We start from the raw sequence: 23,703 nt of genomic DNA, 5'->3' as shown, positions 1-23,703 counted from the left end.
CCATGGTGTTAGAGGCATGCACACATGAGTGCATGGATATGGTTTTACAGATGCGCTTTTACATTGAGAGCATCTCTCCTTTCGTGCGCTCATTGTTATAAATCTAGAGCTCCTTTAGAGAGTGCATGGTCAGATGTACAACCCGATCCAGAGAGGAGATTGCACGACAACCTCTTGTATGGATTTGGTGACTATCCCTCTCCACTTAGATTCTGGAGAGAGACCTTCACAGCTCAGGCAGCGATTGCACATTGATTGAGCTATTTGGGATGTAGGTTTAGCGAGCTCGATGAGCACTTGGTGTCGTGATAGATTGTTTCCAGCAAATATCTTTGTAGAAAGGTATCATATTCACAGAGGGATTCACCCCAGGATTATTGAGATAATCTGCCATTCCAGACTCGTGGGACCAGGTCATAAGAGGAGATACTTCTCTTCCACAGCATTAGGGCTGGTGGGGCTACTTCGATGAGTCTAGCACAACCCTTCTTGTTAATTATCAGGTCCTTTCGTTCATTATTGCTAGAGAGTAATGCTCCTCTGCACACACACACATACATTTTTACTTCAATGAGAAAGGACCTGTTCTTTCTAGCCTTACTTGGCAGCCGATCAGAGTCATGGGTTCTTGTGGGAGAAAGCGATTTGTGGATCCTCATCTCACCGCAAAGGATGCTGCCTCTTGGAGGCTTTGGATTTGGGAGGGTCGTCCTTTATCTCAACTCTATTGGGATCCTGGCAAGTGGCAGTGCCCATTGGATGTATGTGGACATGCTCTATTGCTAAATGGACTATTTTCTTATTTTTTTGATTAATTTCTATTTTATGAAATTAGGATATTTAAATGTGTACACTTGAACTGTTAAAGTTAGGAACTATAGATCTACTAGAACTGATAAAAGCTACCAGGAATGGACAACTGTGATGTGTCATATGATGGGTGACATTAAGCATCGTGAAGGAGTTGTTCCGCAAGTTCGGTGGGAGAGACTGGGGAATGGGTATTCCCGATGTGTCACATGATGGTGATGGGAGCATCGGATAGGGAATATTCCATTGGTCTAGGAGGAAATCCAAACTGGATAAAGGAATACGCGTAAAGACACAAACACAAGAATAAAGAGGGTTACTAGAAGATTTTCTTGAAAAAAGGAGGATATTTTTAAGCGCTTTCTGGGAAAGCAGATGCTTTCCCGCGAGGAAATCTATGTCTGCATTGCATCTGTGCACGAGGTTGCATCCAGGGACGCCTGGGAAGTGTTGTGTAGCATCAATTTTTTGCTCACTGAGTTTTTGAATAGGTTCACCCTATTTAATAAGTGGCTGACTGCCCACTTAATAAGATAAAGTAGGACAATAGGAGGCCAAAATCTGCCAAAATCAACAAATAGGGCAGGTTCTCTCTCTCTCTCTCTCTCTCTCTCTCTCTCTCTCTCTCTCTCTCTCTCTCTCTCTCTCTCTCTCTCTCTCTCTCTCTCTCTCTCTCTCTCTCTCTCTCTCTCTCTCTCTCTCTCTCTCTCTCTCTTTCAACTGCTCGTCAGCTAGATCTTTAAGGTCTCTTGGGATAGTTTCCTACAACGTTAAAACTCTCTTCTTCTTCTTCTTCTCTCTCTTTATCTCTCTAGAAGCTGCCGCCAATCTTCTCTCTCCTCTCCGTGCTATCCCAACACCCCTATCCATTGCTATTGTTACGGGAGAGCTGGCGGCTATTCCTCCTGCCCTTCGGAGCCAGCCCAGCTTTCGAGAGTCGCATTGTGTTGGCACTCATTAGTTTTGTGAGGTTGTTGCCACAGATTTGGTTTTTATGATGACGGTGTCAGGGTATCTCATTGGTACCTTTGAGTATGATACCCAGAGGGGATGTGAAACATGATGCTCCTCGATCCCAAGATAAGGTGTTTTGCATACTAGTTGTCATTACATTAGGAACGTTTGGCGAGCTCGTTGCTGTCACGTCCTCAGTGTTGCACCATCCTCTACTATGGACATCCTTGCAGACATTTGGATGGATATTTATCTACACTCCATTTAGCCGTTGGGATTCGGCAGTGGGTTCCTCAAGGGCAATTGAGGAGTGCAGGTTTCGTTTTTTGAGATGATGAGCTCACTCCCATATGTTTCTTAGGTTTTCAAGGTCCTATGTAGTGGCACAACTCCCCACCACAGTGGTTCATCCTGCACTCCACCATTCGTGTCTCGTGTGGATTTGTCACAAAGTGATGATGTGGCTAAGGGAAGCTGAAACCCTAAAATCCTTGCAAACCAATTGCTAAAAACCCTAAATTCTGGCTGAAACCCTAATTTTTGTCGAGGGTGCCACGTGGCGTAGTAGTACGGATTTTCGTAATTTGCGGCGGAATTTGTGCTGGCAGCTTTCTTGCTTTTTCTACGCCAATAGCAAGAGAAAGAGAGAGAGAAAAAGTCTTTTTGCTTTTATTTGAAATAGACTCTCTAAGAGAGAGAGAAAGCTGATGCTTTTGATTTTGAAGCTTTTGGGGCTCTGCTTTTGGGCATCCCTTGTAACCTTTAAATAAGTGGGGAGGGCTTCACTTCTCAGAGCATCTGGACGCAGAGTCTGAGAGTGAAGCCCTAGCCACTCTCTTGTACTTTGATCTGATTAATATAAAAAGAAATACCGAAAGGGGCGCCAGTGTTTGGGGCCAATATCTCTAGGCATGGAACTCCGCTGGGCCAGTGCAAATCTATTGTGATCTGTGAATTGTTTGAAGTGGTTATTTGGTGCTGTAGCGGTTGATTCTTGACTTGGAGTGTCCAAGTCTATTACAGGATTCTCTTTGTCTCTCTTTGTCCCGGAATGCGTCCCTTGTGACTATGGCCTAAATGGCTCGTAAAGAGCCAAAACTCAAGATTAAAGCTAAGAAAATCCCAACAAGAGAAAACTACCTCACTTCGACACATTGAGGGCAACTGGCCTTGGTTTATTCATCTGTCTCTCTTCTCGATTAGTCTAGCTCCCATGATGAGGTGCATTGTGTTCTCTTAGGGTGCTTGGGGCTTGTTGCTAATCTTGAGGCCGATTCAGTGGTCTCATGTGTAGGAACAAATGGCATCAGTAGTAGAATATGTGTGTACAAGGGATCTATCCATCAAGGGCATGTCATATCTATGCCGGACCACCCTTGGTTACTTGTACATGCAGCTTTCTATGAGCATAGAGTGCCTTTCCCAGATCTCTCTCTCTCTCTTAGAGATTGTCTTGTCTCTTTCTACCTCAGTGATCCATCTTCTCCACAGTTGCTTGTATATGTATGTTGCATTGCACATGTTCTCTAGTGTCAGAGGATCTTTTTAGAGTCGAGTGAGATTGGAGTCGAGGTGTCCATCAGATTGGAGGTCAGTCCGCGTCCTCATTGCATCTTTTGCTACCTATTTCTATAGTTTATCGGAGCCTTGGTGTCTTGAATGTCTTGGATGTGCAATGTAGGTTGATCCGGTGCTTTATTGGACTTGATTGAACGAGAAGAAGCTTGTAACACGATGGGCACCACATGCCAACTGAAAAGAATAGACTAAGATAGACGGTTAGCACTTCAAACAACTGAACAGAAAGACAAAGAGAATCCATATGAGACACGGATGGCGGAGTTCCACTCCCAGATTGCAATGGCCCCATACGATGGCACCCCTTTCGGTATTTCTTTATATTTCTTCAACAAGGTACAACTCTATGGCTCTACTCTGCTTCTCCATGTGGTAGAATCCAAGAGAGAGAGAGGAGAGAGAGAGAGAGAGAGAGAGAGAGAGAGAGAGAGAGAGAGAGAGAGAGAGAGAGAGAGAGAGCCCACAACATGTATTTAAAGGCCCTTGGTCTATACAAAAGCAGTTACACACCCAAACAAGTTCAAAACAATTCATTTGTGTTTCAAACAATATTGTCAAACAAAGTTCAAAGAGTATCTTAATACAATTCAATCTTAAAATCATTTGGGTTTGTTTGTGTCAGCCAAACTTTAAGGACGACTGGCTTGTCGTTTTACTACAACTTCATGTTGTGAGAATCCATGAGTTGATTGTACTCATCATCCATATGTTTTAGGAATTCGGGATGGATGAAATTTTTGGTGACTCCTGGGTCGAAGAAGATAAGTGCCTTGAAGACATTTATCTTTCCATAGGCTTTGCATAGTTGATTGGAACCTTCTAGAGCGATGTCGTAAATGTCGGAGACAAGTCCCACCACAGTTTTGGTTCTCTTTGCAGATGGTTGTTCTGGAGGCGTATCCCCTTTAGTAGGACAATTGTTGTAAGTGTGTCCCGTCTAGAAGCATTCAAAGCATCGGCCTTCTTGGAGTAGGGCGTCTTGTTGACATTGAGTTAAATGAGGCTTGACCACTTGAGTCGAGTTGTCGGAATAACCCCGAGAAGTGGTTCGTTGGGGACGAGAATTCTTAGTGTTGGTTGGTTGCGCTTCCGTAGGAAATTCCAATTTTTCTTTCATAAGTTAGTAACCAACTGCAACATGGTCCATGAGCTCTTGCATAGTAGATACTTGTTTAGAGAGACAATATTCCTATGATGGTGATGGCAGTCCAATTGTAGAGCGCTCGCATTGGTCCTCCAAGGGAATCAGCTCAAGAAGAAAGACATTGGAAGGTAAACATCAAGGAACCTTTGGTTATAGTCTTCCATGGTTTCCGTGGCAGGCATTTTCTAGGGAGGTCATGCAGCTTCGTGCAAAAATATTCTTGAAAGCCTACCAAGTCCTTGGAGCATGCGGCTGTGTAGCAATTGAACTCCACCACTACATAGCATTATCTTTGAGAAATTCTACGGCTTGAGAGATCTTTAAATGTTTTTTGTAGTTCCCCAAGGCATAGATGTTGTCAAATAGTTGCGGAAACTACAAGGCTTTCTTTCTATCTTTCACCATCTCCCCCATCCTTGAAATCTTTTGGTTGAATTGGTACACAACCCGAGGACGTGGATAGTAATAGGGAAAACCATACGCATTGTATCCTGGTGGAGGTGGGGGAGATGGTGGCAATCGCGGTGGAGGAGGCGGTTGCAATGGGTACACTTTAGGAGATTGAGCCATATTTCGGAAAACTCCCCCAATAGGAATCGAAGACTAATTAGATTGTCGATTAGAAGCCCTTGTGTTTTCTAGTGCCGGAGGAGAAGGAACAGCCTAAGGCAATAGAGGCGCAAACATGTAATTCAAGTATTATTAGGCAAAATTTGGACTCACAAAGGGGCCCTTTAAGGAGTTTGACTTTACCTCTCTCTACCAAAACGGGCGCATGGATAAATTTTTGCAAACAAACTCCAAAGTTGGCGGAGGTTTGACAGTTAGAATGTCCTCTTCAAGCTCTATCTACTGATATATAGCACGCCATGAGATTCTTCATATTTTAGAAGATTCTTTTTTTGATTCACTTAGATTCCGATAGAGCGCTCTATCGGAATCTAAGTGAATCAAAAAAAGAATCTTCTAAAATATGAGGAATCTCATGGCGTGCTATATATCAGTAGATAGAGCTTGAAGAGGACATTCTAACTGTCAAACCTCCGCCAACTTTGGAGTTTGTTTGCAAAAATTTATCCATGCGCCCGTTTTGGTAGAGAGAGGTAAAGTCAAAATCCTTAAAGGGACCTTTTGTGAGTCCAAATTTTGCCTAATGTTGTTGAAAGCTCTGCAGAACTGGGAGATTCTACTGAGGATGCTAGTGTAACAAGGGACGGGCAAAACTCAGCCAAACGTTCCAAAACGGCGTTCCGGATGAGTCTCACACTGAAACTGTTGGGAACGGAACACCGTTCCGGATCGGGGTGTAACCAGAAGGGTGGTCCGAAACGGGGTGGAACAGGAGACGGAACGGCAGAACGCGGGGCGGAATGGGCAAAATTAGGCATTTAGGGGTAAAAAAGTAGGCATTTTGGGGCAGATTTGGGGGACATATTTGGGGCAGTTTGAGGGCAAGTTTGGGGGTAGATTTGGGACTAGGCTTAATGGAGGTAATTCAAGCCTTAATTTAGTCAACCGTTCCGGCCCCCCCTCCTCCCCGTTCCCATCTCGTTCTGGACCCTCCTGTTCCCAGTTGTCCCAGGTAACTTTGGAGGGTGCTCTGAGAGAATGTCACGAAGCTCGTCAAGGAGAAACTACAGATACTCTGTGGAATCCAAAAACTTATCTTGCTCTGTCTATTCTTGGGAGGATTGGTATGCTTTTGGAAAAGCACACGATTGAAGCTCTGATATCATTGTGATGGGGATGAGTACCATGTGCCAATTAAAAAGAACAGACTGAGACAGATGTTTAGCACTTCAAACAGCTGAATGAAAAGACTTTACACGGGACACAAAGTGGCAGAGTTCCAGTCCGAGACTGCAATGGCCCCAAATGATGGCGCCCGTTCGGTATTTCTTTATATTGCTTCAATAGGGTACAACTCTGCGGCTATGCTCTGCTTCTCCAAGCGGTAGAATCCTAGAGAGAGAGCCCACAACACGTATTTAAAGGCCCTTGGATTGCACAAAAGTAGTTACATGGAATGCAGTAGTTCTAAAAGCATCTGGTCCAAAAGTAAGCACTCAGAGGGCTGTCCGTATAATGCTACCATGTCATCAGCAGCCAACACAATTCGTGGAATGTCTATATAGCTACCACGTCATCAGCTTTTACGCAAGTTAGGGTAGTGTGTGTGTGTGTGTGTGTGTGCGCGCTTTATTTTTAAGGATTTAGGTCCCTCGGCTAGTTCCATAAGTTGTTGGGGGTTAGGATTTTCAATCCTTACCTAATTTATTATTTGGGCCACTTCGCGATGATCTGCAATTTGGTAAATATGTCTAGGGCTTAGGCCCCTCAGCCGGGATCTACAGGTTGGCTAGGGTTAGGCTCAGGGAGTCCTTACCCTCTGGATCTTCAGTGGCCTGGCATGTCAGCAATTTGTGACAAAGCTTGCTGTTTTTCCCTACGTTTTCTCTTGTTTGGGCTGATTTGGGCATGTGTAGGCTATGCCTTGTCTACGGCTTCCCCGTCTTCTACGCTTGTTTATCCCGACCCCTCTTCATCGAGGCGAACCTCGTAGAGGATTAAGAACATGGAGCATTGTTGGATTGCTTTGGTTTTCCCAGATGGAGTTCTGCAATGGTTTCTCGCAAGGGGAGCAAGCCTGTGGCTTTTGGATTCAAAGGAAGAAACATCTTTTTCGTCCTTCTTTAGAGATAGAATTGTTTGGATAACAGTGGGATCTTCTTCAACACTTGGGGAGCGGTTTCCTATGCCTGTGTTTCTTCAAGGAGAGGGATTGGCTGATTGTTGGATCTTTTGCAAATGCACGTTTTTTCTTGGAGTTGTTGATAGAGTTATCCCTATGTAGGACTTTACGTAGGCTGATATGGAGTTCCAGCCTTCTCTTGCACATGCAAATGTGGATTTTCAGCCCGTCTTGAAAGAGGGGTAGCAAGTTGATGACTCAGTTGCACCTTTGTACCAAGTTGCGGATTTTGGATGACAAAGGTGGATTACTTTCCTCCTAGAGAGAGTAGAACTTGCAAGGCAAGATAGTTGGACTGCTTGTGAGTGGAGCTTGCAAGATCAATTGCCTTGCTTGTACAACTTGTGTGTCCACATGCCATACAAAGAGCGCCTGTGTCTCCACCTGCCGGGCATGTATTGCTACCTCAGGCTAGCAAGTCAGCAATCACCTCTCCACCTCGGCCAACAACTAAAGCTCCTTGCCACATTATTAAGCTGCTTCAGCTCCTCAAGGATAGTTTGCTTAGCCAGAAATTGGTGACAACACGCCTACTTGTATAGGTGCAAATATGTGCCTAGCATTTGTGAAGGTTGACTTTGGCTTCTTTTGGCATATAAGAAATAAGGTGAGTAGAGGCCATCACTAAAATGAAACTTGGTGCATTAGGTGGTTAAAATGGTTTTGTAATAGCTTAAATTATCTCCTTGCTTGGAGTTGGCAATAGTGTACTCACAATTTCAACCTTTTTCAAGTAGTTATTTACACATCCCCCTCACCTAGATATCAGACATGCAGGATATTCAGCTATTGTGGTCAGATGAAGTTAATGTATTCTTCTAGCTTAAATAACCGTGTAGAAAGGCTAAGAATGTGTAATAGTCAATTGAGAGATCTATTTCTTTCAAATTACTTCTTGTGAATGTATATGTTTATATTATATTTATTTAATTTAGTAAGCTGATCTTGTTAAAGAGCATTGGATAGTAGAGTGTCTTACTTTTCTCAGGCAATCGACTGATGCATATAGCCTTGGAGCATCACCAAAGACAAGTCCGGTCTCATGGGGCAGCAAACGATCTCCACAAAGAACCAACAAGAGGAGGCACAAATTTCCATCTACAAAGACTTTATGTGACAAAGAGGGTGGTGATGATGGACAGTACTGGTCGCAAATGAGTACTTCTCCTAAGACTATCTTACCTTCATCAAACCACCATCTCTCCATTGATGGCATCACCGAGGAGACTTATTTAGGCAATGGATCTGAAGACATGCCGTCGCATATCATTCCTCTCCTGCCTTCAAGAGAAGAAGAGAAGACTCAAATCAGTATAGAGACTTCTGGACAGTGTAGCTGGATGCAAGCAACATTCAATGGTACGAATTGTAATCAATTGATCTTTTGAAGAAGTTAAACTCAAGACTTGAAAAAAATTTATATAGAACTTTGGAACTTCAGGTGTCAATGTGATGGCTGGAGTGGGACTGCTATCATGCCCATATGCGGTGAAGGAGGGTGGGTGGGGGGGAATGGCAGTGTTGGTGCTATTTTCTCTTATATGTTGCTACAGGGGTCACCTTTTGCGCAAATGCATGGACAATCATCCCCTCGGCATACTTACCACGTACCCAGACATTGGACAGCTTGCACTTGGCAAGATGGGTCTCACAATTGTGTCGGTACGTTTGATTTTATTTGACTGCGATCTCCATATTTGGTAAAAATAATGACACAAACTACTAATGGTGTTTTGTTGTTTGGAGATGGTTCTCTATGCCGAGCTCTATGTAAGTTCCCAACCCATTTTTAAAGATCAATTCTTGATAATTGAAAAAGTACATAATTATCCCACTTATATTATGATGATTATTGCAAACGATAATGCAGGCGTATGGTGTGGAGTTTCTCATACTAGAGGGAGACAACTTATCCAAGATTTTTCCAAACTATCGGTTTACAATGGCTAGAATGGACATTGGCTCATATGCGATCTTTGCTATTTATGCTACACTGGTGATCCTGCCTACTGTGTGGTTGGAAAACCTCAATTGGCTCTCTGCTCTTTCGTGTGAGTATCCAAGAAATAAATGCATGGATAGTTTTTCGTGCGCATCATCAATGTTGTTGTTGCATGTGTGCAAAGTTGTGTTCGTCTGCGCGCTCAACATGAGTGGTGTAGGTGTGTGTGTGAGTCTATAATTATTTTTAATTTTGTGGTTGGTAGTCATGGGAGTCGTAACGACAAGCCTGGTGATGGTCCTCGTGGTTTGGGAGGGACCTGTTGACGGAGTTGGTTTCACCAAAACAACCAGCATCCTAAATTGGCGAGACCTTCCCTTGGCAGTGGGTGTTTATTGTTTTTGCTACTCGGGACATGCTGTTTTCCCAAACATCTACGACTTCTTGAGGACAAGAGTCGATATACCATGGACCTCTTGATAAGGTGTCTCCCTCTCTCTCTCTCTCTCGCTAACTGTGTGTATATGTAAGTATGTAGGTATCTATATATATAGATATGTATGTGTGTAGGTGTACATTGTATGTGCTTTAATTATAGTCTTCAGTTGAAAACATATCAACAGCCACCAAAAAGATATTAACACCACCATCTGATAGTACTTCTTAGAGAGAAAAAATAATTATTCATGACAAAATGTTAAGCTCAATCAAATAATAGCACGAGACTTTAATCAATGCATGAGTTCTTGATTGTGAATAGCTAGTAAGAGTACACACTCTTACATATACATACATACATAAGCGTGAGTGCGCGCTTACACTATAAGATGGTGGTGTTAATATGTTTTTGCTGCTGTTAATATATTTCCATTTGAAGACTATAACTAAAGCACATACAATGTTAAGGAAAGTTGTTGTTGCGGAAGCGACTCACACACCCATGAAGTGCATGCAAACACTACCTAGATCAACATGATGTCAATCGAGGACACAGATGACACGATAGGCACACGGAGGAAATCTCTTTAGCTTGTCAGACTGAGACCATCCTACACATACAACACTCTGGAAGGCCAACTAAACCACAATCAAGAACCTCACTGCTCTCAAATACACCACCTAGCCACATACACACATACGGAAGGTAACTCACCTAATCACGCCACATTTGTACGAAACTTAAGGAACACGATCCCCTCACTAGGATACACCTGTCCCTACGCTTCTACACTCAAAACCCTCACTCTAAACCCGTCTGCGGAAAATGCGTAGGATGACAGAGCAGAATTTTAAAAGTGCCTGAAACTGAAATTTATGAGTACCTATGCGTAGCTTATGTCGCCACGATTTTATAGACTACTAGCACGCAGAAAACAGACATCGTTTGATACACTTACGGCCACAATATCTCGTAGATGCGTCGACATGTGCGCTTCGTCTCGCGTGGAATGCTTGGCGTTGTCTTGTAGCTCTCCTCGAGCCTACAGCAATGGTGCAGTCGGATCTCCAATGTGTTGAGCGAGCCGGGCATAGCGAGAGGATAAATCTCACGTTCACTCTCTTTCTCTCTCACACACAGTAGACGGCAGCGCTCCAGTTTAGATTATGATTTAATTTTCCCCCCCTTTTACAAAATGACCTAGGTAGCTTATATACTAAGGCTACCTTAGCTTTAACCAAAAATGGGGTTGAAAGGGTCAAATGGCTTTGTATTTACAATCCGGAAGTGCCATTGCACCTCGGCTTTTGAAACTAGAATAACTACTCATTACAAATGACGTTTATAGCCATAATCCGTAGCATTTCATAACTCGCAAAAGATAAGACTTTGGTACGAAACTTGAGTTATGTTGTGTTGTTGACCCAGCGGTCAACACTCCCCTCTTCCGCGTTCATGTCGTCCCCGACATGACCTGATTGTCGATGGCGATGTGGTCTTTACTGTCGTTTTGGCTTCATCTGTTGCACTGCTTGTAACTTTGTTGACCTAGGGGCTCATATATGGATTTTGTCCCCATACTCCTCTGTAACACTACTATGAGGGCATATGCTCTAAATTTTGTCAAAAAATTATCACAATAAAACGCAAAAATTCAATGCATCTCACAAAACATTGCACTCTAATAGTCATAATGTTAGGTCCGCATTCAGAATGCCTCCCCCCTTCTTATTTGGAGTCATCCTTTACGAGAGGGTATTGCAAAGGGTATGTGTTGTGCTTGGGCAATTATAAGTTGTGCCTATGCAAGCCTTGTAATGTAGCCCTATTATGCATACACAGTCAATGCATGGAAAAGATTTATGTTGTGCAAGATGTGGGTATAAGCAATTTGCTTATTGGCATTTGTTGGTGAGGCTTCCTATTCTAAGAAATGTAATGGTCTTTGAAGCTTCTGTATCATTGCTTGATTGAAGCGACTTGCTCTCTTCTAACTGTACTGTAATCGTAGGAAGAATTGTAAGAATTCAAGCGGCGATGCACTGACAGCAGTTTTGTTGTTCTTCTTTGGGTCATTTCTTTGCGATTATTGGCTGTTTTGTTGCTGACGCTCGTTTGGGAACCCATACTTGCCCGTGCTTCGTTTGTGTTTGAAGAGACTTCTTTGGGATCCACCTTTTTGTTGTGTGAGTCGACAGTGGTCTTTGCCTCAGCCCTTGTACGCTTGGTTGGGGACGGGATTTAGGCTTTGAAAGTTGATACTGTGGTTGTTTTGGAATCCAAATGAATTCCTGACTTTTTTGTGCTTGAATCAACTTCTTTGGAGCCCAAACCTGAGTTGTGAAAGCTTGTGACTTTATTATATTCTTACCCGTTCGTGCATGCTTTCCTTGTTTTGTTTTGGTGTTGGATCTTGTGATTTGTCATTAGAGATCTTTGTCTTCTTGATCCATATCTGTTTTTGGCTGATCTGGCTTTTTGGTATCCACATTTGTCGAGCTTTTTGGCTTTGACTTATTGTCCTGTCATGGTTGTTGCTGAAGGGGTTGGTGATAGTGATGGCCTGAGTTGATGAAAGGGGATGTCGTAAGATTCATCACTATCGCTACTATCCTCAGCAAGGTTGACTTCTTGTACTTTCCCTTGATTTTTTGGCTGGTAGTGGAAAGTTACCGTCTGTTTGCTCATGGGTGGTAGTTTCTTGGAGGACTTTTCTAGCCCATTGATTAGAGCATTGTTAGCTCGTTGCTCTGGTCGTATTCCTCCTAGCTGAGTCTTTGCATCCTTATTAGGAGCCATGTATGAGGATGCTTGTGGTGGCTGTGTCTTCACCAAGGACTTTGGAATCCACTTTTGATGCACTTTATTTGTGTAGCGATGACATTGATTCCCGGGTCATTTATCTTCTCGAGGCTCGAAGTGTTCTACAGAGTCATAGAACTCTTCGTCTTCTTCATCTTTTGATTCTCCACATTTCTTTGTTTGCTCCTTATTTCGAGAGCTTGTTGATGTCTGGATCTCTTCGTTTTCCTGGATTACACTCACTGCAAAATAAGAAACGACATCATAGCCATTTTCATCACAAAACTTTGTTGTGGGAGCATCCTCCACGGCGCACACGTCCAGAGTAGCCAAGATGTGTTCCCATCCAAAAGGCTCTAACTCTTCTTCAGAAAATGGTTCTGGGATATAGTCCCTATCCTCTATAACCCGCTCTAGGATACATTCCTCACGTTTCAAGCCACCACATTGTGAAGCTCCACACATCCACAATTCTTTAGGCTTACCTAACCAAGCTAGAAGTTCTGATCCTGCTACTGTGGCGGAATCAAACTCCTCAACCGGTGTTCTCGTCACATCCCTATAGCTATGGTCCCTCAAGTTTATCTTTGTTATGGTTTCCATATGTCTCACGTATATATGGTCATAACCCCAATCTTGGACCATTTTCAATTGTCGCATGAATGGTCTTCCCAGAATGATGTCATAGTTGTTCTTCTTGCCAAAGTCAACAACAGCAAAAGTGTGTTCATAATCAATGCCACAAGAAGTAACAAGTACTTTTTCTAGCAGTCCTAGGGGCTTTTCCTTGTGTCCTCGTCTGCAAGCTGTAGGGTCATTCGTGTGGATATCAAGGCAGGTTTTCCCAATTTTTTCTAAACCTCTTTGGTTGCAATGGCCACACCAGCTCCACTGTCAAGGATTGCCATGGTTTTTACACCATTGAATTCCACAGGAAGGGTGGTGTTTCCATCTTCTCCCTCGTAATACTCGCCTACCTTGTTTAATGGCACTGGCCTAGTATTTAGTTGAGGCATTTCAAGCTCTTTGATGCCTTCTCGATTTGAGTCATTGGGGTTTTTACACCAAATTTCTCTAGACATTTACCCACATTAGCCCACATGTTTGGTCTCATTCTGAGCAACTCGGCTAACATTATTGTACAGGTGACTGGGGTAGATAGAATATGTACTAGCCCCTTTGAATTGATGGCCTTGTTGGGAGACAGTCTCTGTGATGGGACTGCAACCACATCTGACTTGGTCTCGTACTCTCCCATGTAGGACGGTAGTGTTTTTAGCGAATGGGGTTGACTATCCATAGATTGTACAGATCCTTTGTCTCCCCAATACGATTGCACGTCTAGATTCATTTGAGATCCAATCTCAAATTCCTCTATTGGTGGTAGAAACACTCCTCGTTCATCACCAGTTTTGTCTACTAGTCTTCTTAGGTCATCGGCTTCATTGGCCTCTCTGACTTGTTTCCACAATTCGTCAAGACCATCTATCTCTTTACAATCCTCAGGTATAGCTTGGTGAAATCCCTCGGAAGAGTTATCCGTGGTATTCAGTACTATCCTTGGTTCTAATGCTGGGTCTTTGAGGTTTGGTCTGTGCTCATGACTAGGATCTGGCTCTTTTAGTTCCTTGTTTGGTGGGATTACTTGTGTAGGCAGGACACGGATCACATCCTCAGGTTTTGCAACTGGTGGTTCTAGTAAAGCTTGGGTTGTTTGAATCATTTTCTGGCACATTTCAAACCTTTTCTTTTCTAGTTCCGAATAGGGGTATGTCATCCACATGTGTTCTTGAGTTTGGTTGTTTTTGAACCGCACATCATAGGCTTTCAAGAGGGCATCTAATGTCTCATTAACCTTCTCTGCCAACACAGATCCTCCTGAACTAGCACTTCTCGATTTCTCATCCATGGATGGTTCTTCTAGAGGTTTAACCATCTGTGTAAGAGAAGGTGCCTCCTTTTCCTCATGTTGTTTTATCTTCTCCTCAGCTTCGGTAAGCTTCTCAGCTAGGGATTTTTTCTCTCGTTCCCTGCGTGCTTTCATCCTAGTCTTTCTAGCTTTCCAACTATTTCATTTGCTCTTGGTTTTCTGACTAGGTGCGTCTGTCTTTGGTCCATCATCTGTCTTTGGACTCGTGTCACTTTCCGTGTTCTTTGTCTCTGGATTCTCGTCAGCTTTCTTTTGAGCTTGTGCTCTCGTAACCACTTGAACTGGTACGACATTTTCATTTTCTGAGCTACTAGGTAGCTGAACAATCCCTAATACATTTGTCGTGATTTTCCTGATTTGGTTTGGGTTTTTTGGGCAATCGGGGATCAAGTGAGTGATGCCACACTCAAGACAATAGGCATTTACTTCAATGATCTCCGTATGAGGACATTGTTTGACCAAGTGGTTGTCACGACTTTTGTGACAATCTGTCTCTGGTTGAGGAGATTCTTTTAGCATTTCCTCTTGGCTATAAGCAAGCTTTGACCTAGATAAGCCGCTATTTGCAATGAATCGCAATGCCATTTCGTCCATTTCATACCTTCTTTCTTTCGACTGAAACCCAGGAGGTGGAGGTTGTACCGGCCTCACCACTCCATGTGTTTCTCTCACATTTTGTTGCTCCGAAGGGTAGTACTCACTTTGGTTGCTATACCACATTGTGGCTCGTACTGGCGTTGGTTTATTTTTCCATCATTGGCATGTATCTCATGTCTACCGGCATTCTAGCACCTGGTAGCGGAGGTTGTTGTCCTAAGACAAGCTGTGGCCTTAAAACTCCTACTGGTTCTGGCGCATTCCCCGTAATGTATCTAGGTGGAGTAGGTGCTTCTGGAACAGGTTGTACATACCTCTCCCTAGCATTTTTCATGCTATAATAGCACTCTTTCCCCGTATGGTTCGTCCATTTTCTCTCAATTTCACACCACTTCGGCTCTCCCGAATCAATCCTTACAAGAGGAATCAACCTCTTGACGAAGTCGTCGATAAGCTTTTCTTGATCAATAGGTGCCGTAAGCTTGGCAATGGACTCACTTATCTGTGAAACACTGTGCTGAGAGGATGTGTCATCTCCTTGACTCTTTAAGTCCTTTTCTTTGTATGCCTCATAGTTATCCACTAGATAAAGAGCTTCTTTGATCAACTCGTTTAGCGTCAGCCTCCTTATCATATGCAGATCCTTCTGAAGGCCCGCATGTCTCATTCCCTGGATAAAGATCAGCATCAGTCGTGCTTGCGTAGGTAATTCCGCTCTCGGTCAGAGCTTAACATATCTCTTGAGCCGTAATGATGCTTTGCGTACTGATTCATTCTCTTTCTGTTCGAATCTATGGATTTGCGAGACCGTGTTGTGAGCAATGCCTTTTGGCGAGAATTCTTCAATAAACTCCTCAAACAGCTCATCTAGGGTCTCAAAATCCCATTTTTCCACCGAGTCGAACCATGTAGCTGCATCATCTTCTAGAGTCAATCCAAATCCCGCAAACTGTGTCGCAAAATCTGAAACTTCCTCTGCTCTAATCACTCTGTGTCGCAAAATATGAAACTTCCTATACTCTAATCACTCTTCTAAAAGCCGTTACGTGATCTCTCGGATCTTTATCTCCGGAGTATTTTATGTTTACCCATTTATCAACTTGGGATGGTCTAACTCGTCGATTGTCTACAAGTCTAACCAGAGACTCTCCCAATCCTTCTCTCGTTATCGCTCTTGAAGGGAATCCTGGTGGCTCTCTTCTTGGAATTCCTATATGAATTCTCGTGTTTGGTGGATGCATTTGTGGTCCTTCATTGACCAAATATCCACCTCTTTCTAGTACAGTCTGTGGATTTGTGCTTTCTACAACTCTGTATTCTCGTCCATACTTGTCGACAACTATAGATCTCCATTGACAGCCGACTCCGTATGTGTAGACATATAAGAGCTTGTAATCCGTTATCTCTTCTAGGTATGGATCTGAGCACCTATAAAGATTGACCTCATTGTCGTCAATGTATCTATATAGTCCTTCACTCTCATGACCAATCATCCAAACTCTCTCAACAAGATGGATCTTTATCAATTGCAAGTTTGGAAGATCCATTGTGGGAGGATATTCCTCTATCGTCGGGATCTCCAAGCTTGTGTAAGCTGCATTTGAATCTAGGGTAGACATGATTTCTGGGCTTAAGAGCTTTTGCTTGGTTCAAGTAGACTTAGTCCATTGTGTTCAAGTGCTTTGGTTAGGGAAAAGTCAAAACTATGTCCAAAACCGCAACCGTTTCGTCACAATTCTCGCAAACTGTCGCTTTTAGACACCCCTAACTTGCGGATGTATTTTGAGGCCTCAAACGACGTTTTTTTCAAAATTAACCTAATGGTTGGACCCCAAAACTGGCCTAGAGACATCCTACGCGTAGGATGTCTATATGCTCAGAATTTAACAAAATTTGGTCCAGAGACTCCCCTTAAGTCCAACAACACAATGGTATGCTCAGAGGTTGATTTGGACCTAAAAATGGCCTTGAGACATCCTACGCGTAGGATGTCTTTTTGCTCAGAATGACTTGAAATTTTCACCCCAGCTTCTCCTTGATGTGCTGATCACAGTGGTGTGCTCATAGGTTGGTTTGGAGTCCTAAATCAAGCTAGAGACATCCTACGCGTAGGATGTCTAGCTGCTCAGATTTTGTCCAAACTTGATCCCAAGATTCTCCTAGTGCTCAACAACCCAGTGGTATACTCAAAATTGAATTTGGATGCCAATAGGTCAAGATTTAGGCTGCAAGAGCTTCTAGTGCACTCCAAGAGTAGGATGTCTGACAATTCTTGTCTTTGCTTGGTAAATAAGCCAAACAAGGTCCAAATTCACATTTGAAAAAAGTTCTGGAATCCTTGAGACACTTAAAACCTCCCTTTATGGCTACAATAGAATTTTGACCACTTTATGACCCAGGAGACATCCTACGCGTAGGATGTCTTTTTGCTATGTTTCAGCTCAAACTTGCACTGTAGCTTCCCCTTGATGTGCTAAACTCACAACTATTTTTACTTTTTGATTCTGACACCTATAGGTTGGTCAAATGATCAAGAATCTGCTCCAAAAGTCTGATGTCCGTTCTGATGAATTCACCAGTCAAATCAATTGCAAATTGGACCAAAATTGACTAGGAGGCTTGCCTAAGGGTATACAACACCCTGCTATGTCCATAGTTTGAATTTGGCCTCTAAATCATGCCTTAGACATCCTACGCGTAGGATGTCTAACTGCTTAGAATTGCCCCAAATTTGAACCACAGACTCTCCTTAAGGTGCTGATCAATGTGGTACGCTCAGAGGTTGATTTGGAGTGCTAAATCATGGTGAAGACATCCTACGCGTAGGATGTCTAAGTGCTTAGAATTGCCCCAAACTTGAGCCACAGCTTCCCCTTGATGTCAGCAACCCGATGCTATGCTTAGATTTTAATTCAGATGTCAAAAGACCCCAAAACTAACTGTACTAGCCTTTTTTTCTATAAAAAAAAAAGGCTAAAGTTTACTTAAAACCCAATTTTCTCACCCAAATGAGCTGAAAACTCTCACATGCACTCAAAACATCATGTATAACATGCACATGAAGTCACCCTATGGTTTGGTCTCAAAAATTATGCCTTGGGTACAATTTGGGTAGGATGTCTGGCAATTTTTGTCTTTTGGTCTTATCCTGTCAAGATATGGTCAAGTTCCCCTTTCCAGGTGAAAATAGGGTAAAACCTACCTTCTGAACACACTGGTCAACTCAGAATTTCAAAATTTCCACCAGATTACCCTGTAGACATCGTACGCGTAGGATGTCTTTTTTCTCAGAATGGACTTCTGTTTCTACCCAAGGTGCTTCTTGATGCATATAACAAGAATATGTGATCACAGAAAATTTTGGATGTCCAAATTGCTCAAAATCACCCCTTTTGGGAAAATATTTCTCTGAAAGAGTAACATCCCCTTAACTCTCAGTCTATATGTCCAAATGACATGAGCTTTGGTGTGTATGTCCAACACAACATGCAGAATATGGGTATGATGTCAAAACTTGATTTTTTGCTTCCAGAATCACTCTCTAGACATCCTACACGTAGGATGTCTACTGATAAAATTTTTGGCAGAATTCATCCACAGGCATCCCCAAGTCTTGAGCACTACTTTTCAAGCATTCCTACCAGTTTTTATGCAAAATTGTGCTCAGAATCTTAAGTTTTTTATTTTCGCGTTTTTGACACTCCGTCTTTGGTCTTTTGGGTGTCAAGAGTTGGTCAAAACTCTAGTTTCAATGTATACTTAGGGTAAACCCCCCCTTCTGAACACACTGGTGCAGTCAGAATTTTCAAATTTGGTCTCCAGAACCCCCTTGAAGCATCCTACGTGTAGGATGTCTATGTTTACAAAATTGCAGGTTTTCTTCACAGAACCCTTGCAAATGCTCTTTTATATGCACAGCATCAGTCAGTCATACAAAAATATCCACAAAAGCTTGTTTAATGCATTTTTACCCTCAAAAGCACACTTTTTCATGATTTCAAATACAATCAAGCACTTTAGCAAATAATTTAGTGCTGAATAGCTCTATATCAGAATCGGATCACTTACCTAAAGCTACTCCTACAAATCATATGGGGTTTTGCATCTATGAGTAGAAAAACGCTTCACTGCCACACACGGACTAGTAAACACTTTTATCACCTCACAAATCACTCGACCACCAACAACTACTCTAATCCACAGATCCTAACTAAACCTATCTAATCGCAGACCCTCGGCAAGACACACGCTTCCTGGCTATCCACTTGATCGCGGAATATCCTCTTCCAGATCCACTTAAGAAAAATGCTTTCTTTAGCCGAAACTAAATCAAGAAACCATCACACGAGTGTTAGTAGGAGACCTACTTAGGTCCTTGTGTCCCCGGCAACGGTGCCAATGTTGCGGAAGCGACTCACACACCCATGAAGTGCATGCAAACACTACCTAGATCAACATCATGTCAATCGAGGACACGATAGGCACATGAAGGAAATCTCTTTAGCTTGTCAGGCTGAGATCATCCTACACATACAACACTCTGGAAGGCCAACTAAACCACAATCAAGAAACTCACTGCTCTCAAATACACCACCTAGCCACATACACACATACGGAAGGTAACTCACCTAATCATGCCAGATTCGTACGAAACTTAAGGAACACCATCCCCTCACTAGGATACACCTATCCCTACGCTTCTATAGTCAAAACCCTCACTCTAAACCCGTCTGCGGAAAACGTGTAGGATGACAGAGAAGAATTTTGAAAGTGCCTGAAACTGAAATTTATGAGTACCTATGCGTAGCTTATGTCGCCACGATTTTATAGACTACTAGCACGCAGAAAATAGACATCGTTTGATACACTTATGGCCACAAATAGCTCGTAGATGCGTCGGCGTGTGCGCTTCATCTCACGTGGAATGCTTGGCGTTGTCTTGTAGCTCTCCTCGAGCCTACATCAATGGTGCAGTCGGATCTCCAATGTGTTGAGCGAGCCGGGTGTAGCGAGAGGATAAATCTCACGCTCACTCTCTTTCTCTCTCACACACAGTAGACGGCAGCGCTCCAGATTAGATTATGATTAAAGTTTCCCCCCCTTTTACAAAATGACCTAGGTAGCTTATATACTAAGGCTACCTTAGGTTTAACCAAAAATGGGGTTGAAAGGGTCAAATGGCTTTGTATTTACAATCTGGAAGTGCCATTGCACCCTAGCTTCTAAAACTAGAATAACTACTCATTACAAATGACGTTTATAGCCATAATCCGCAACATTTCATAACTCGCAAAAGATAAGAATTTGGTACAAAACTTGAGTTATGTTGTGTTGTTGACCCAGCGGTCAGTGTGCGGAAGCGACTCACACACCCATGAAGTGCATGCAAACACTACCTAGATCAACATAGTGTCAATTGAGGACACAGATGACACGATAGGCACACAGAGGAAATCTCTTTAGCTTGTCCGGCTGAGACCATCCTACACATACAACACTCTGGAAGGCCAACTAAACCACAATCAAGAACCTCACTGCTCTCAACTACACCACCTAGCCAAATACACACATACAGAAGGTAACTCACCTAATCATGCCAGATTCGTACGAAACTTAAGGAACACCATCTCCTCACTAGGATACACCTGTCCCTACGCTTCTACACTCAAAACCCTCACTCTAAACCCGTCTACGGAAAACGCGTAGGATGACAGAGCAGAATCTTGAAAGTGCCCGAAACTGAAATTTATGAGTACTTATGCGTAGCTTATGATGCCAGGATTTTATAGACTACTAGCACGTAGAAAACAGACATCGTTTGATACACTTACGGCCACAAATAGCTCGTAGATGCGTCGGCATGTGCGCTTCGTCTCGCATGGAATGCTTGGCGTTGTTGCGTAGCTCTCCTCGAGCCTACAGCAATGGTACAGTCGGATCTCCAATGTGTTGAGCGAGCCGGACGTAGCGAGAGGATAAAGCTCACGCTCAATCTCTTTCTCTCTCACACACAGTAGACGGCAACGCTTCAGTTTAGATTATGATTAAAATTCCCCCCCCCCCTTTTACAAAAGGACCTAGGTACCTTATATACTAAGGTTACCTTAGGTTTAACCAAAAATGGGGTTGAAAGGGTCAAATGGCTTTTTATTTACAATCTGGAAGTGTCATTGCACCCCAGCTTCTGAAACTAGAATAACTACTCATTACAAATGATGTCTATAGCCATAATCTGCAGCATTTCATAACTCGCAAAAGATAAGACTTTTGTACGAAACTTGAGTTATGTTGTGTTGTTGACCCAACGGTCAACAGTTGTGTTTTTCTTTACCTCGAGTTGATTTTGTCCCTGTTTTTGTAGCTTTACCTTGTGCTTCCTCTCCTATTTTACAATGTCAGTGGTGGGATTTTGCATGTTTGGAGATGAGACACTATCCCAAATAACATTGAACGTGCCGAAGACCAACAAAGCAACCTACTTCGCCCTATTCCTAACAGTAAGTAGCTCCTCATACTGGCAAAGAGCATTAATTGATCTTTATAGTACATCACTTATACACTTATATCCTCACCTTTATCTTTTGGTTTTGTTTTTAAACTTTGGAAATAAGGCAATGATGACTTTAAGTGATTATCTTTCAAAGCACTTCACTCATTCCTTCAACATCTCCCTCTCTCTCTCTCTCTCTCTCTCTCTCTCTCTCTCTCTCCCTCTCCATCCAGCTCGCGCTCAGACACTATGTGACAAACATACTCCTTAGGTAGATACACAATTAAGTGTTTACTTCTCTTCCTTAGCTTATACATTAAAGGCAGGCCATTTAAAATGATTTAACATTTCTTATACTTGTTTGTTTTGTGTATACAGATTTTGAACCCGTTGACAAAATATCCTTTAATTATGAGCATTTTTCTTTGATTCTTACCTTAAGTTTGTACAATTATTGAATTGAATGTAGCCCTTGACCTTAGCACACATTTTCTCTTATGATAACCCCAATTGCAGATGGGATAGAAGAGCTCATACCTACGGAGAGTCTTGGACCTTGCCAAAAAAAAGCATTAAAGATGACACTGCGAACACTCCTTGTCATTTCCAATTTGTGTGTAGCAACTTTGGTGCCTTTTTTTGGTGAGTATATGTTTGTGCAATTTTAGTTACTTTCTTTCTCTACGTTTGAGTAATTTTATTCACTGTTTTTGGCAGGATATGTGATGTCGTTCATTGGTTCAGTCCTCACTAGCCTTGTGGTGAGTTTTTTTGCTATCAAACCTTTAACATGCTTGATTTGGATTAATGTGTATGCCCACGTGCTTGTTTCAATTTTGTTTTTCTACTTTAGATTTACATCAACAACAAATAGTGCTTGATTTAGATTAATGTGTATGAAAGTGTGTGGTTTTAAGGTCCTGTAGAATTGCTCGCTGACCCCCCCCCCCCCCCCCCCCCCCCCCCCTTTCGTGCTACTCCCCGCTCCCCCTACCTAGCGCTACTCCCCCCTCACGTCCCAGCCCTCGGCTTGCTTCGGCCCTGCATCTCTGTCCTCGCCCGTCCGAACCTGTGCCCTACCTCAGCTTGCACCCCATCTTGCCCAGTAACCCTCTCACCATCTGTACCCCAATCCCCCCCCCCCCCCCCCCCCAACTCTCCTCCCTTGCCAGTAGCCGATAGGCTACATTCAACACTTCGGTGGCCCTCATCATCGTTTTCGCCTTCCTCTTTCCAGCAGCAGACACATAATGGTGGCCCCTGCTCCACCTCATAGGGACTCCACAGAATCCCCCTCGTCCGACACTGGGAAGTCGAACCTTTGACTTGGTGTAAGGTTTAGTGGAATGAATGTTGAACTTTGCTCAAGATGAGTGCTCCGAACTGTGCTCAAGGTTCCTTTTACTTAGGCAAGGGAGAGCCTTCCGTGCTTTAATGAGAAAGTGCAATGGACACAAACAAAGTGAATGAACACTGTGAATGAAGGTGCATGAGTCTGAGAGATAGAGAGAGAAGAGAATACGACACCGGGAAGTTGTCAAACCCTCCTCCAAGGGCCCCACTCTCGATGGCGAGAGTGGTCTACTTATGATTGCACAAATCTCTACAATGCTTGGACTTGCCAATGATGTAGACGACTATGAGGACGACGGCTAGACGGGCTGAAATCTAAAAATGCTAAAGCCTGAAATCTGCAAATCTTTATCTACTGAATTCTGGCTCTATGTCGGTGACGATGTCGATGACGACGATGTGACGACGATGCGCTGAAAATGCAGATGCTGAAATCTGCTGCTAGGGGAAATCTACTAACGCTAGGACTGATCTGCTGTCGTGAAGTGGTTCTGCTGTGTCTGCTAATGCCGACGCTGCTCTGCAATGCAAAAATGCCAAGGCTGATTTGTCTTGCAAAAAATGCTAGCTTTGATGTTGCGTTGCAAAAACGCTAGGCCATGCTGGGGGGTCCTGTTGAGAAGGTTCCTGTTGAGCAAGGTGATCCTGCTGCCTCTTCTGCTAGAAAGTGCTAGCTTGCTTTGCTTATATATTATCTTAGCAAAATTGCCCTACCTAGTTCCCAACAAAAGTCACTTAATAAATAAGTGAAAAATGTGAAAAATAGGGAAAATAGGTTTAATGCACTAGAAAATTCCCCTGATGGATTCTCATGGATTTTGATGGGAATGTTGATGGGAATGCTGATGATCATGCTGTGTGCAACCGGAGGATATGCATCTACTCTACACGAGTGGTCATGCACGGTCTGCG

General features: G+C 43.1%; 1 pseudogene; it reads left to right on the top strand.

The window, feature by feature from the left end:
- The first annotated feature begins 8,392 nt into the window (after positions 1–8,392).
- On the top strand, positions 8,393–22,192 carry LOC147423990 (uncharacterized; annotated as a pseudogene).
- The last annotated feature ends 1,511 nt before the right edge of the window (positions 22,193–23,703 follow it).

Source organism: Adiantum capillus-veneris, chromosome 26, assembly GCF_014529385.1.
Source record: "Adiantum capillus-veneris isolate H3 chromosome 26, ASM1452938v2, whole genome shotgun sequence".
In the NCBI taxonomy this organism is placed as follows: Eukaryota; Viridiplantae; Streptophyta; class Polypodiopsida; order Polypodiales; family Pteridaceae; genus Adiantum; species Adiantum capillus-veneris.
The sequence above is the reverse complement of the archived record's forward strand: the minus strand, read 5'-3'. Positions and strand labels throughout refer to the sequence as shown.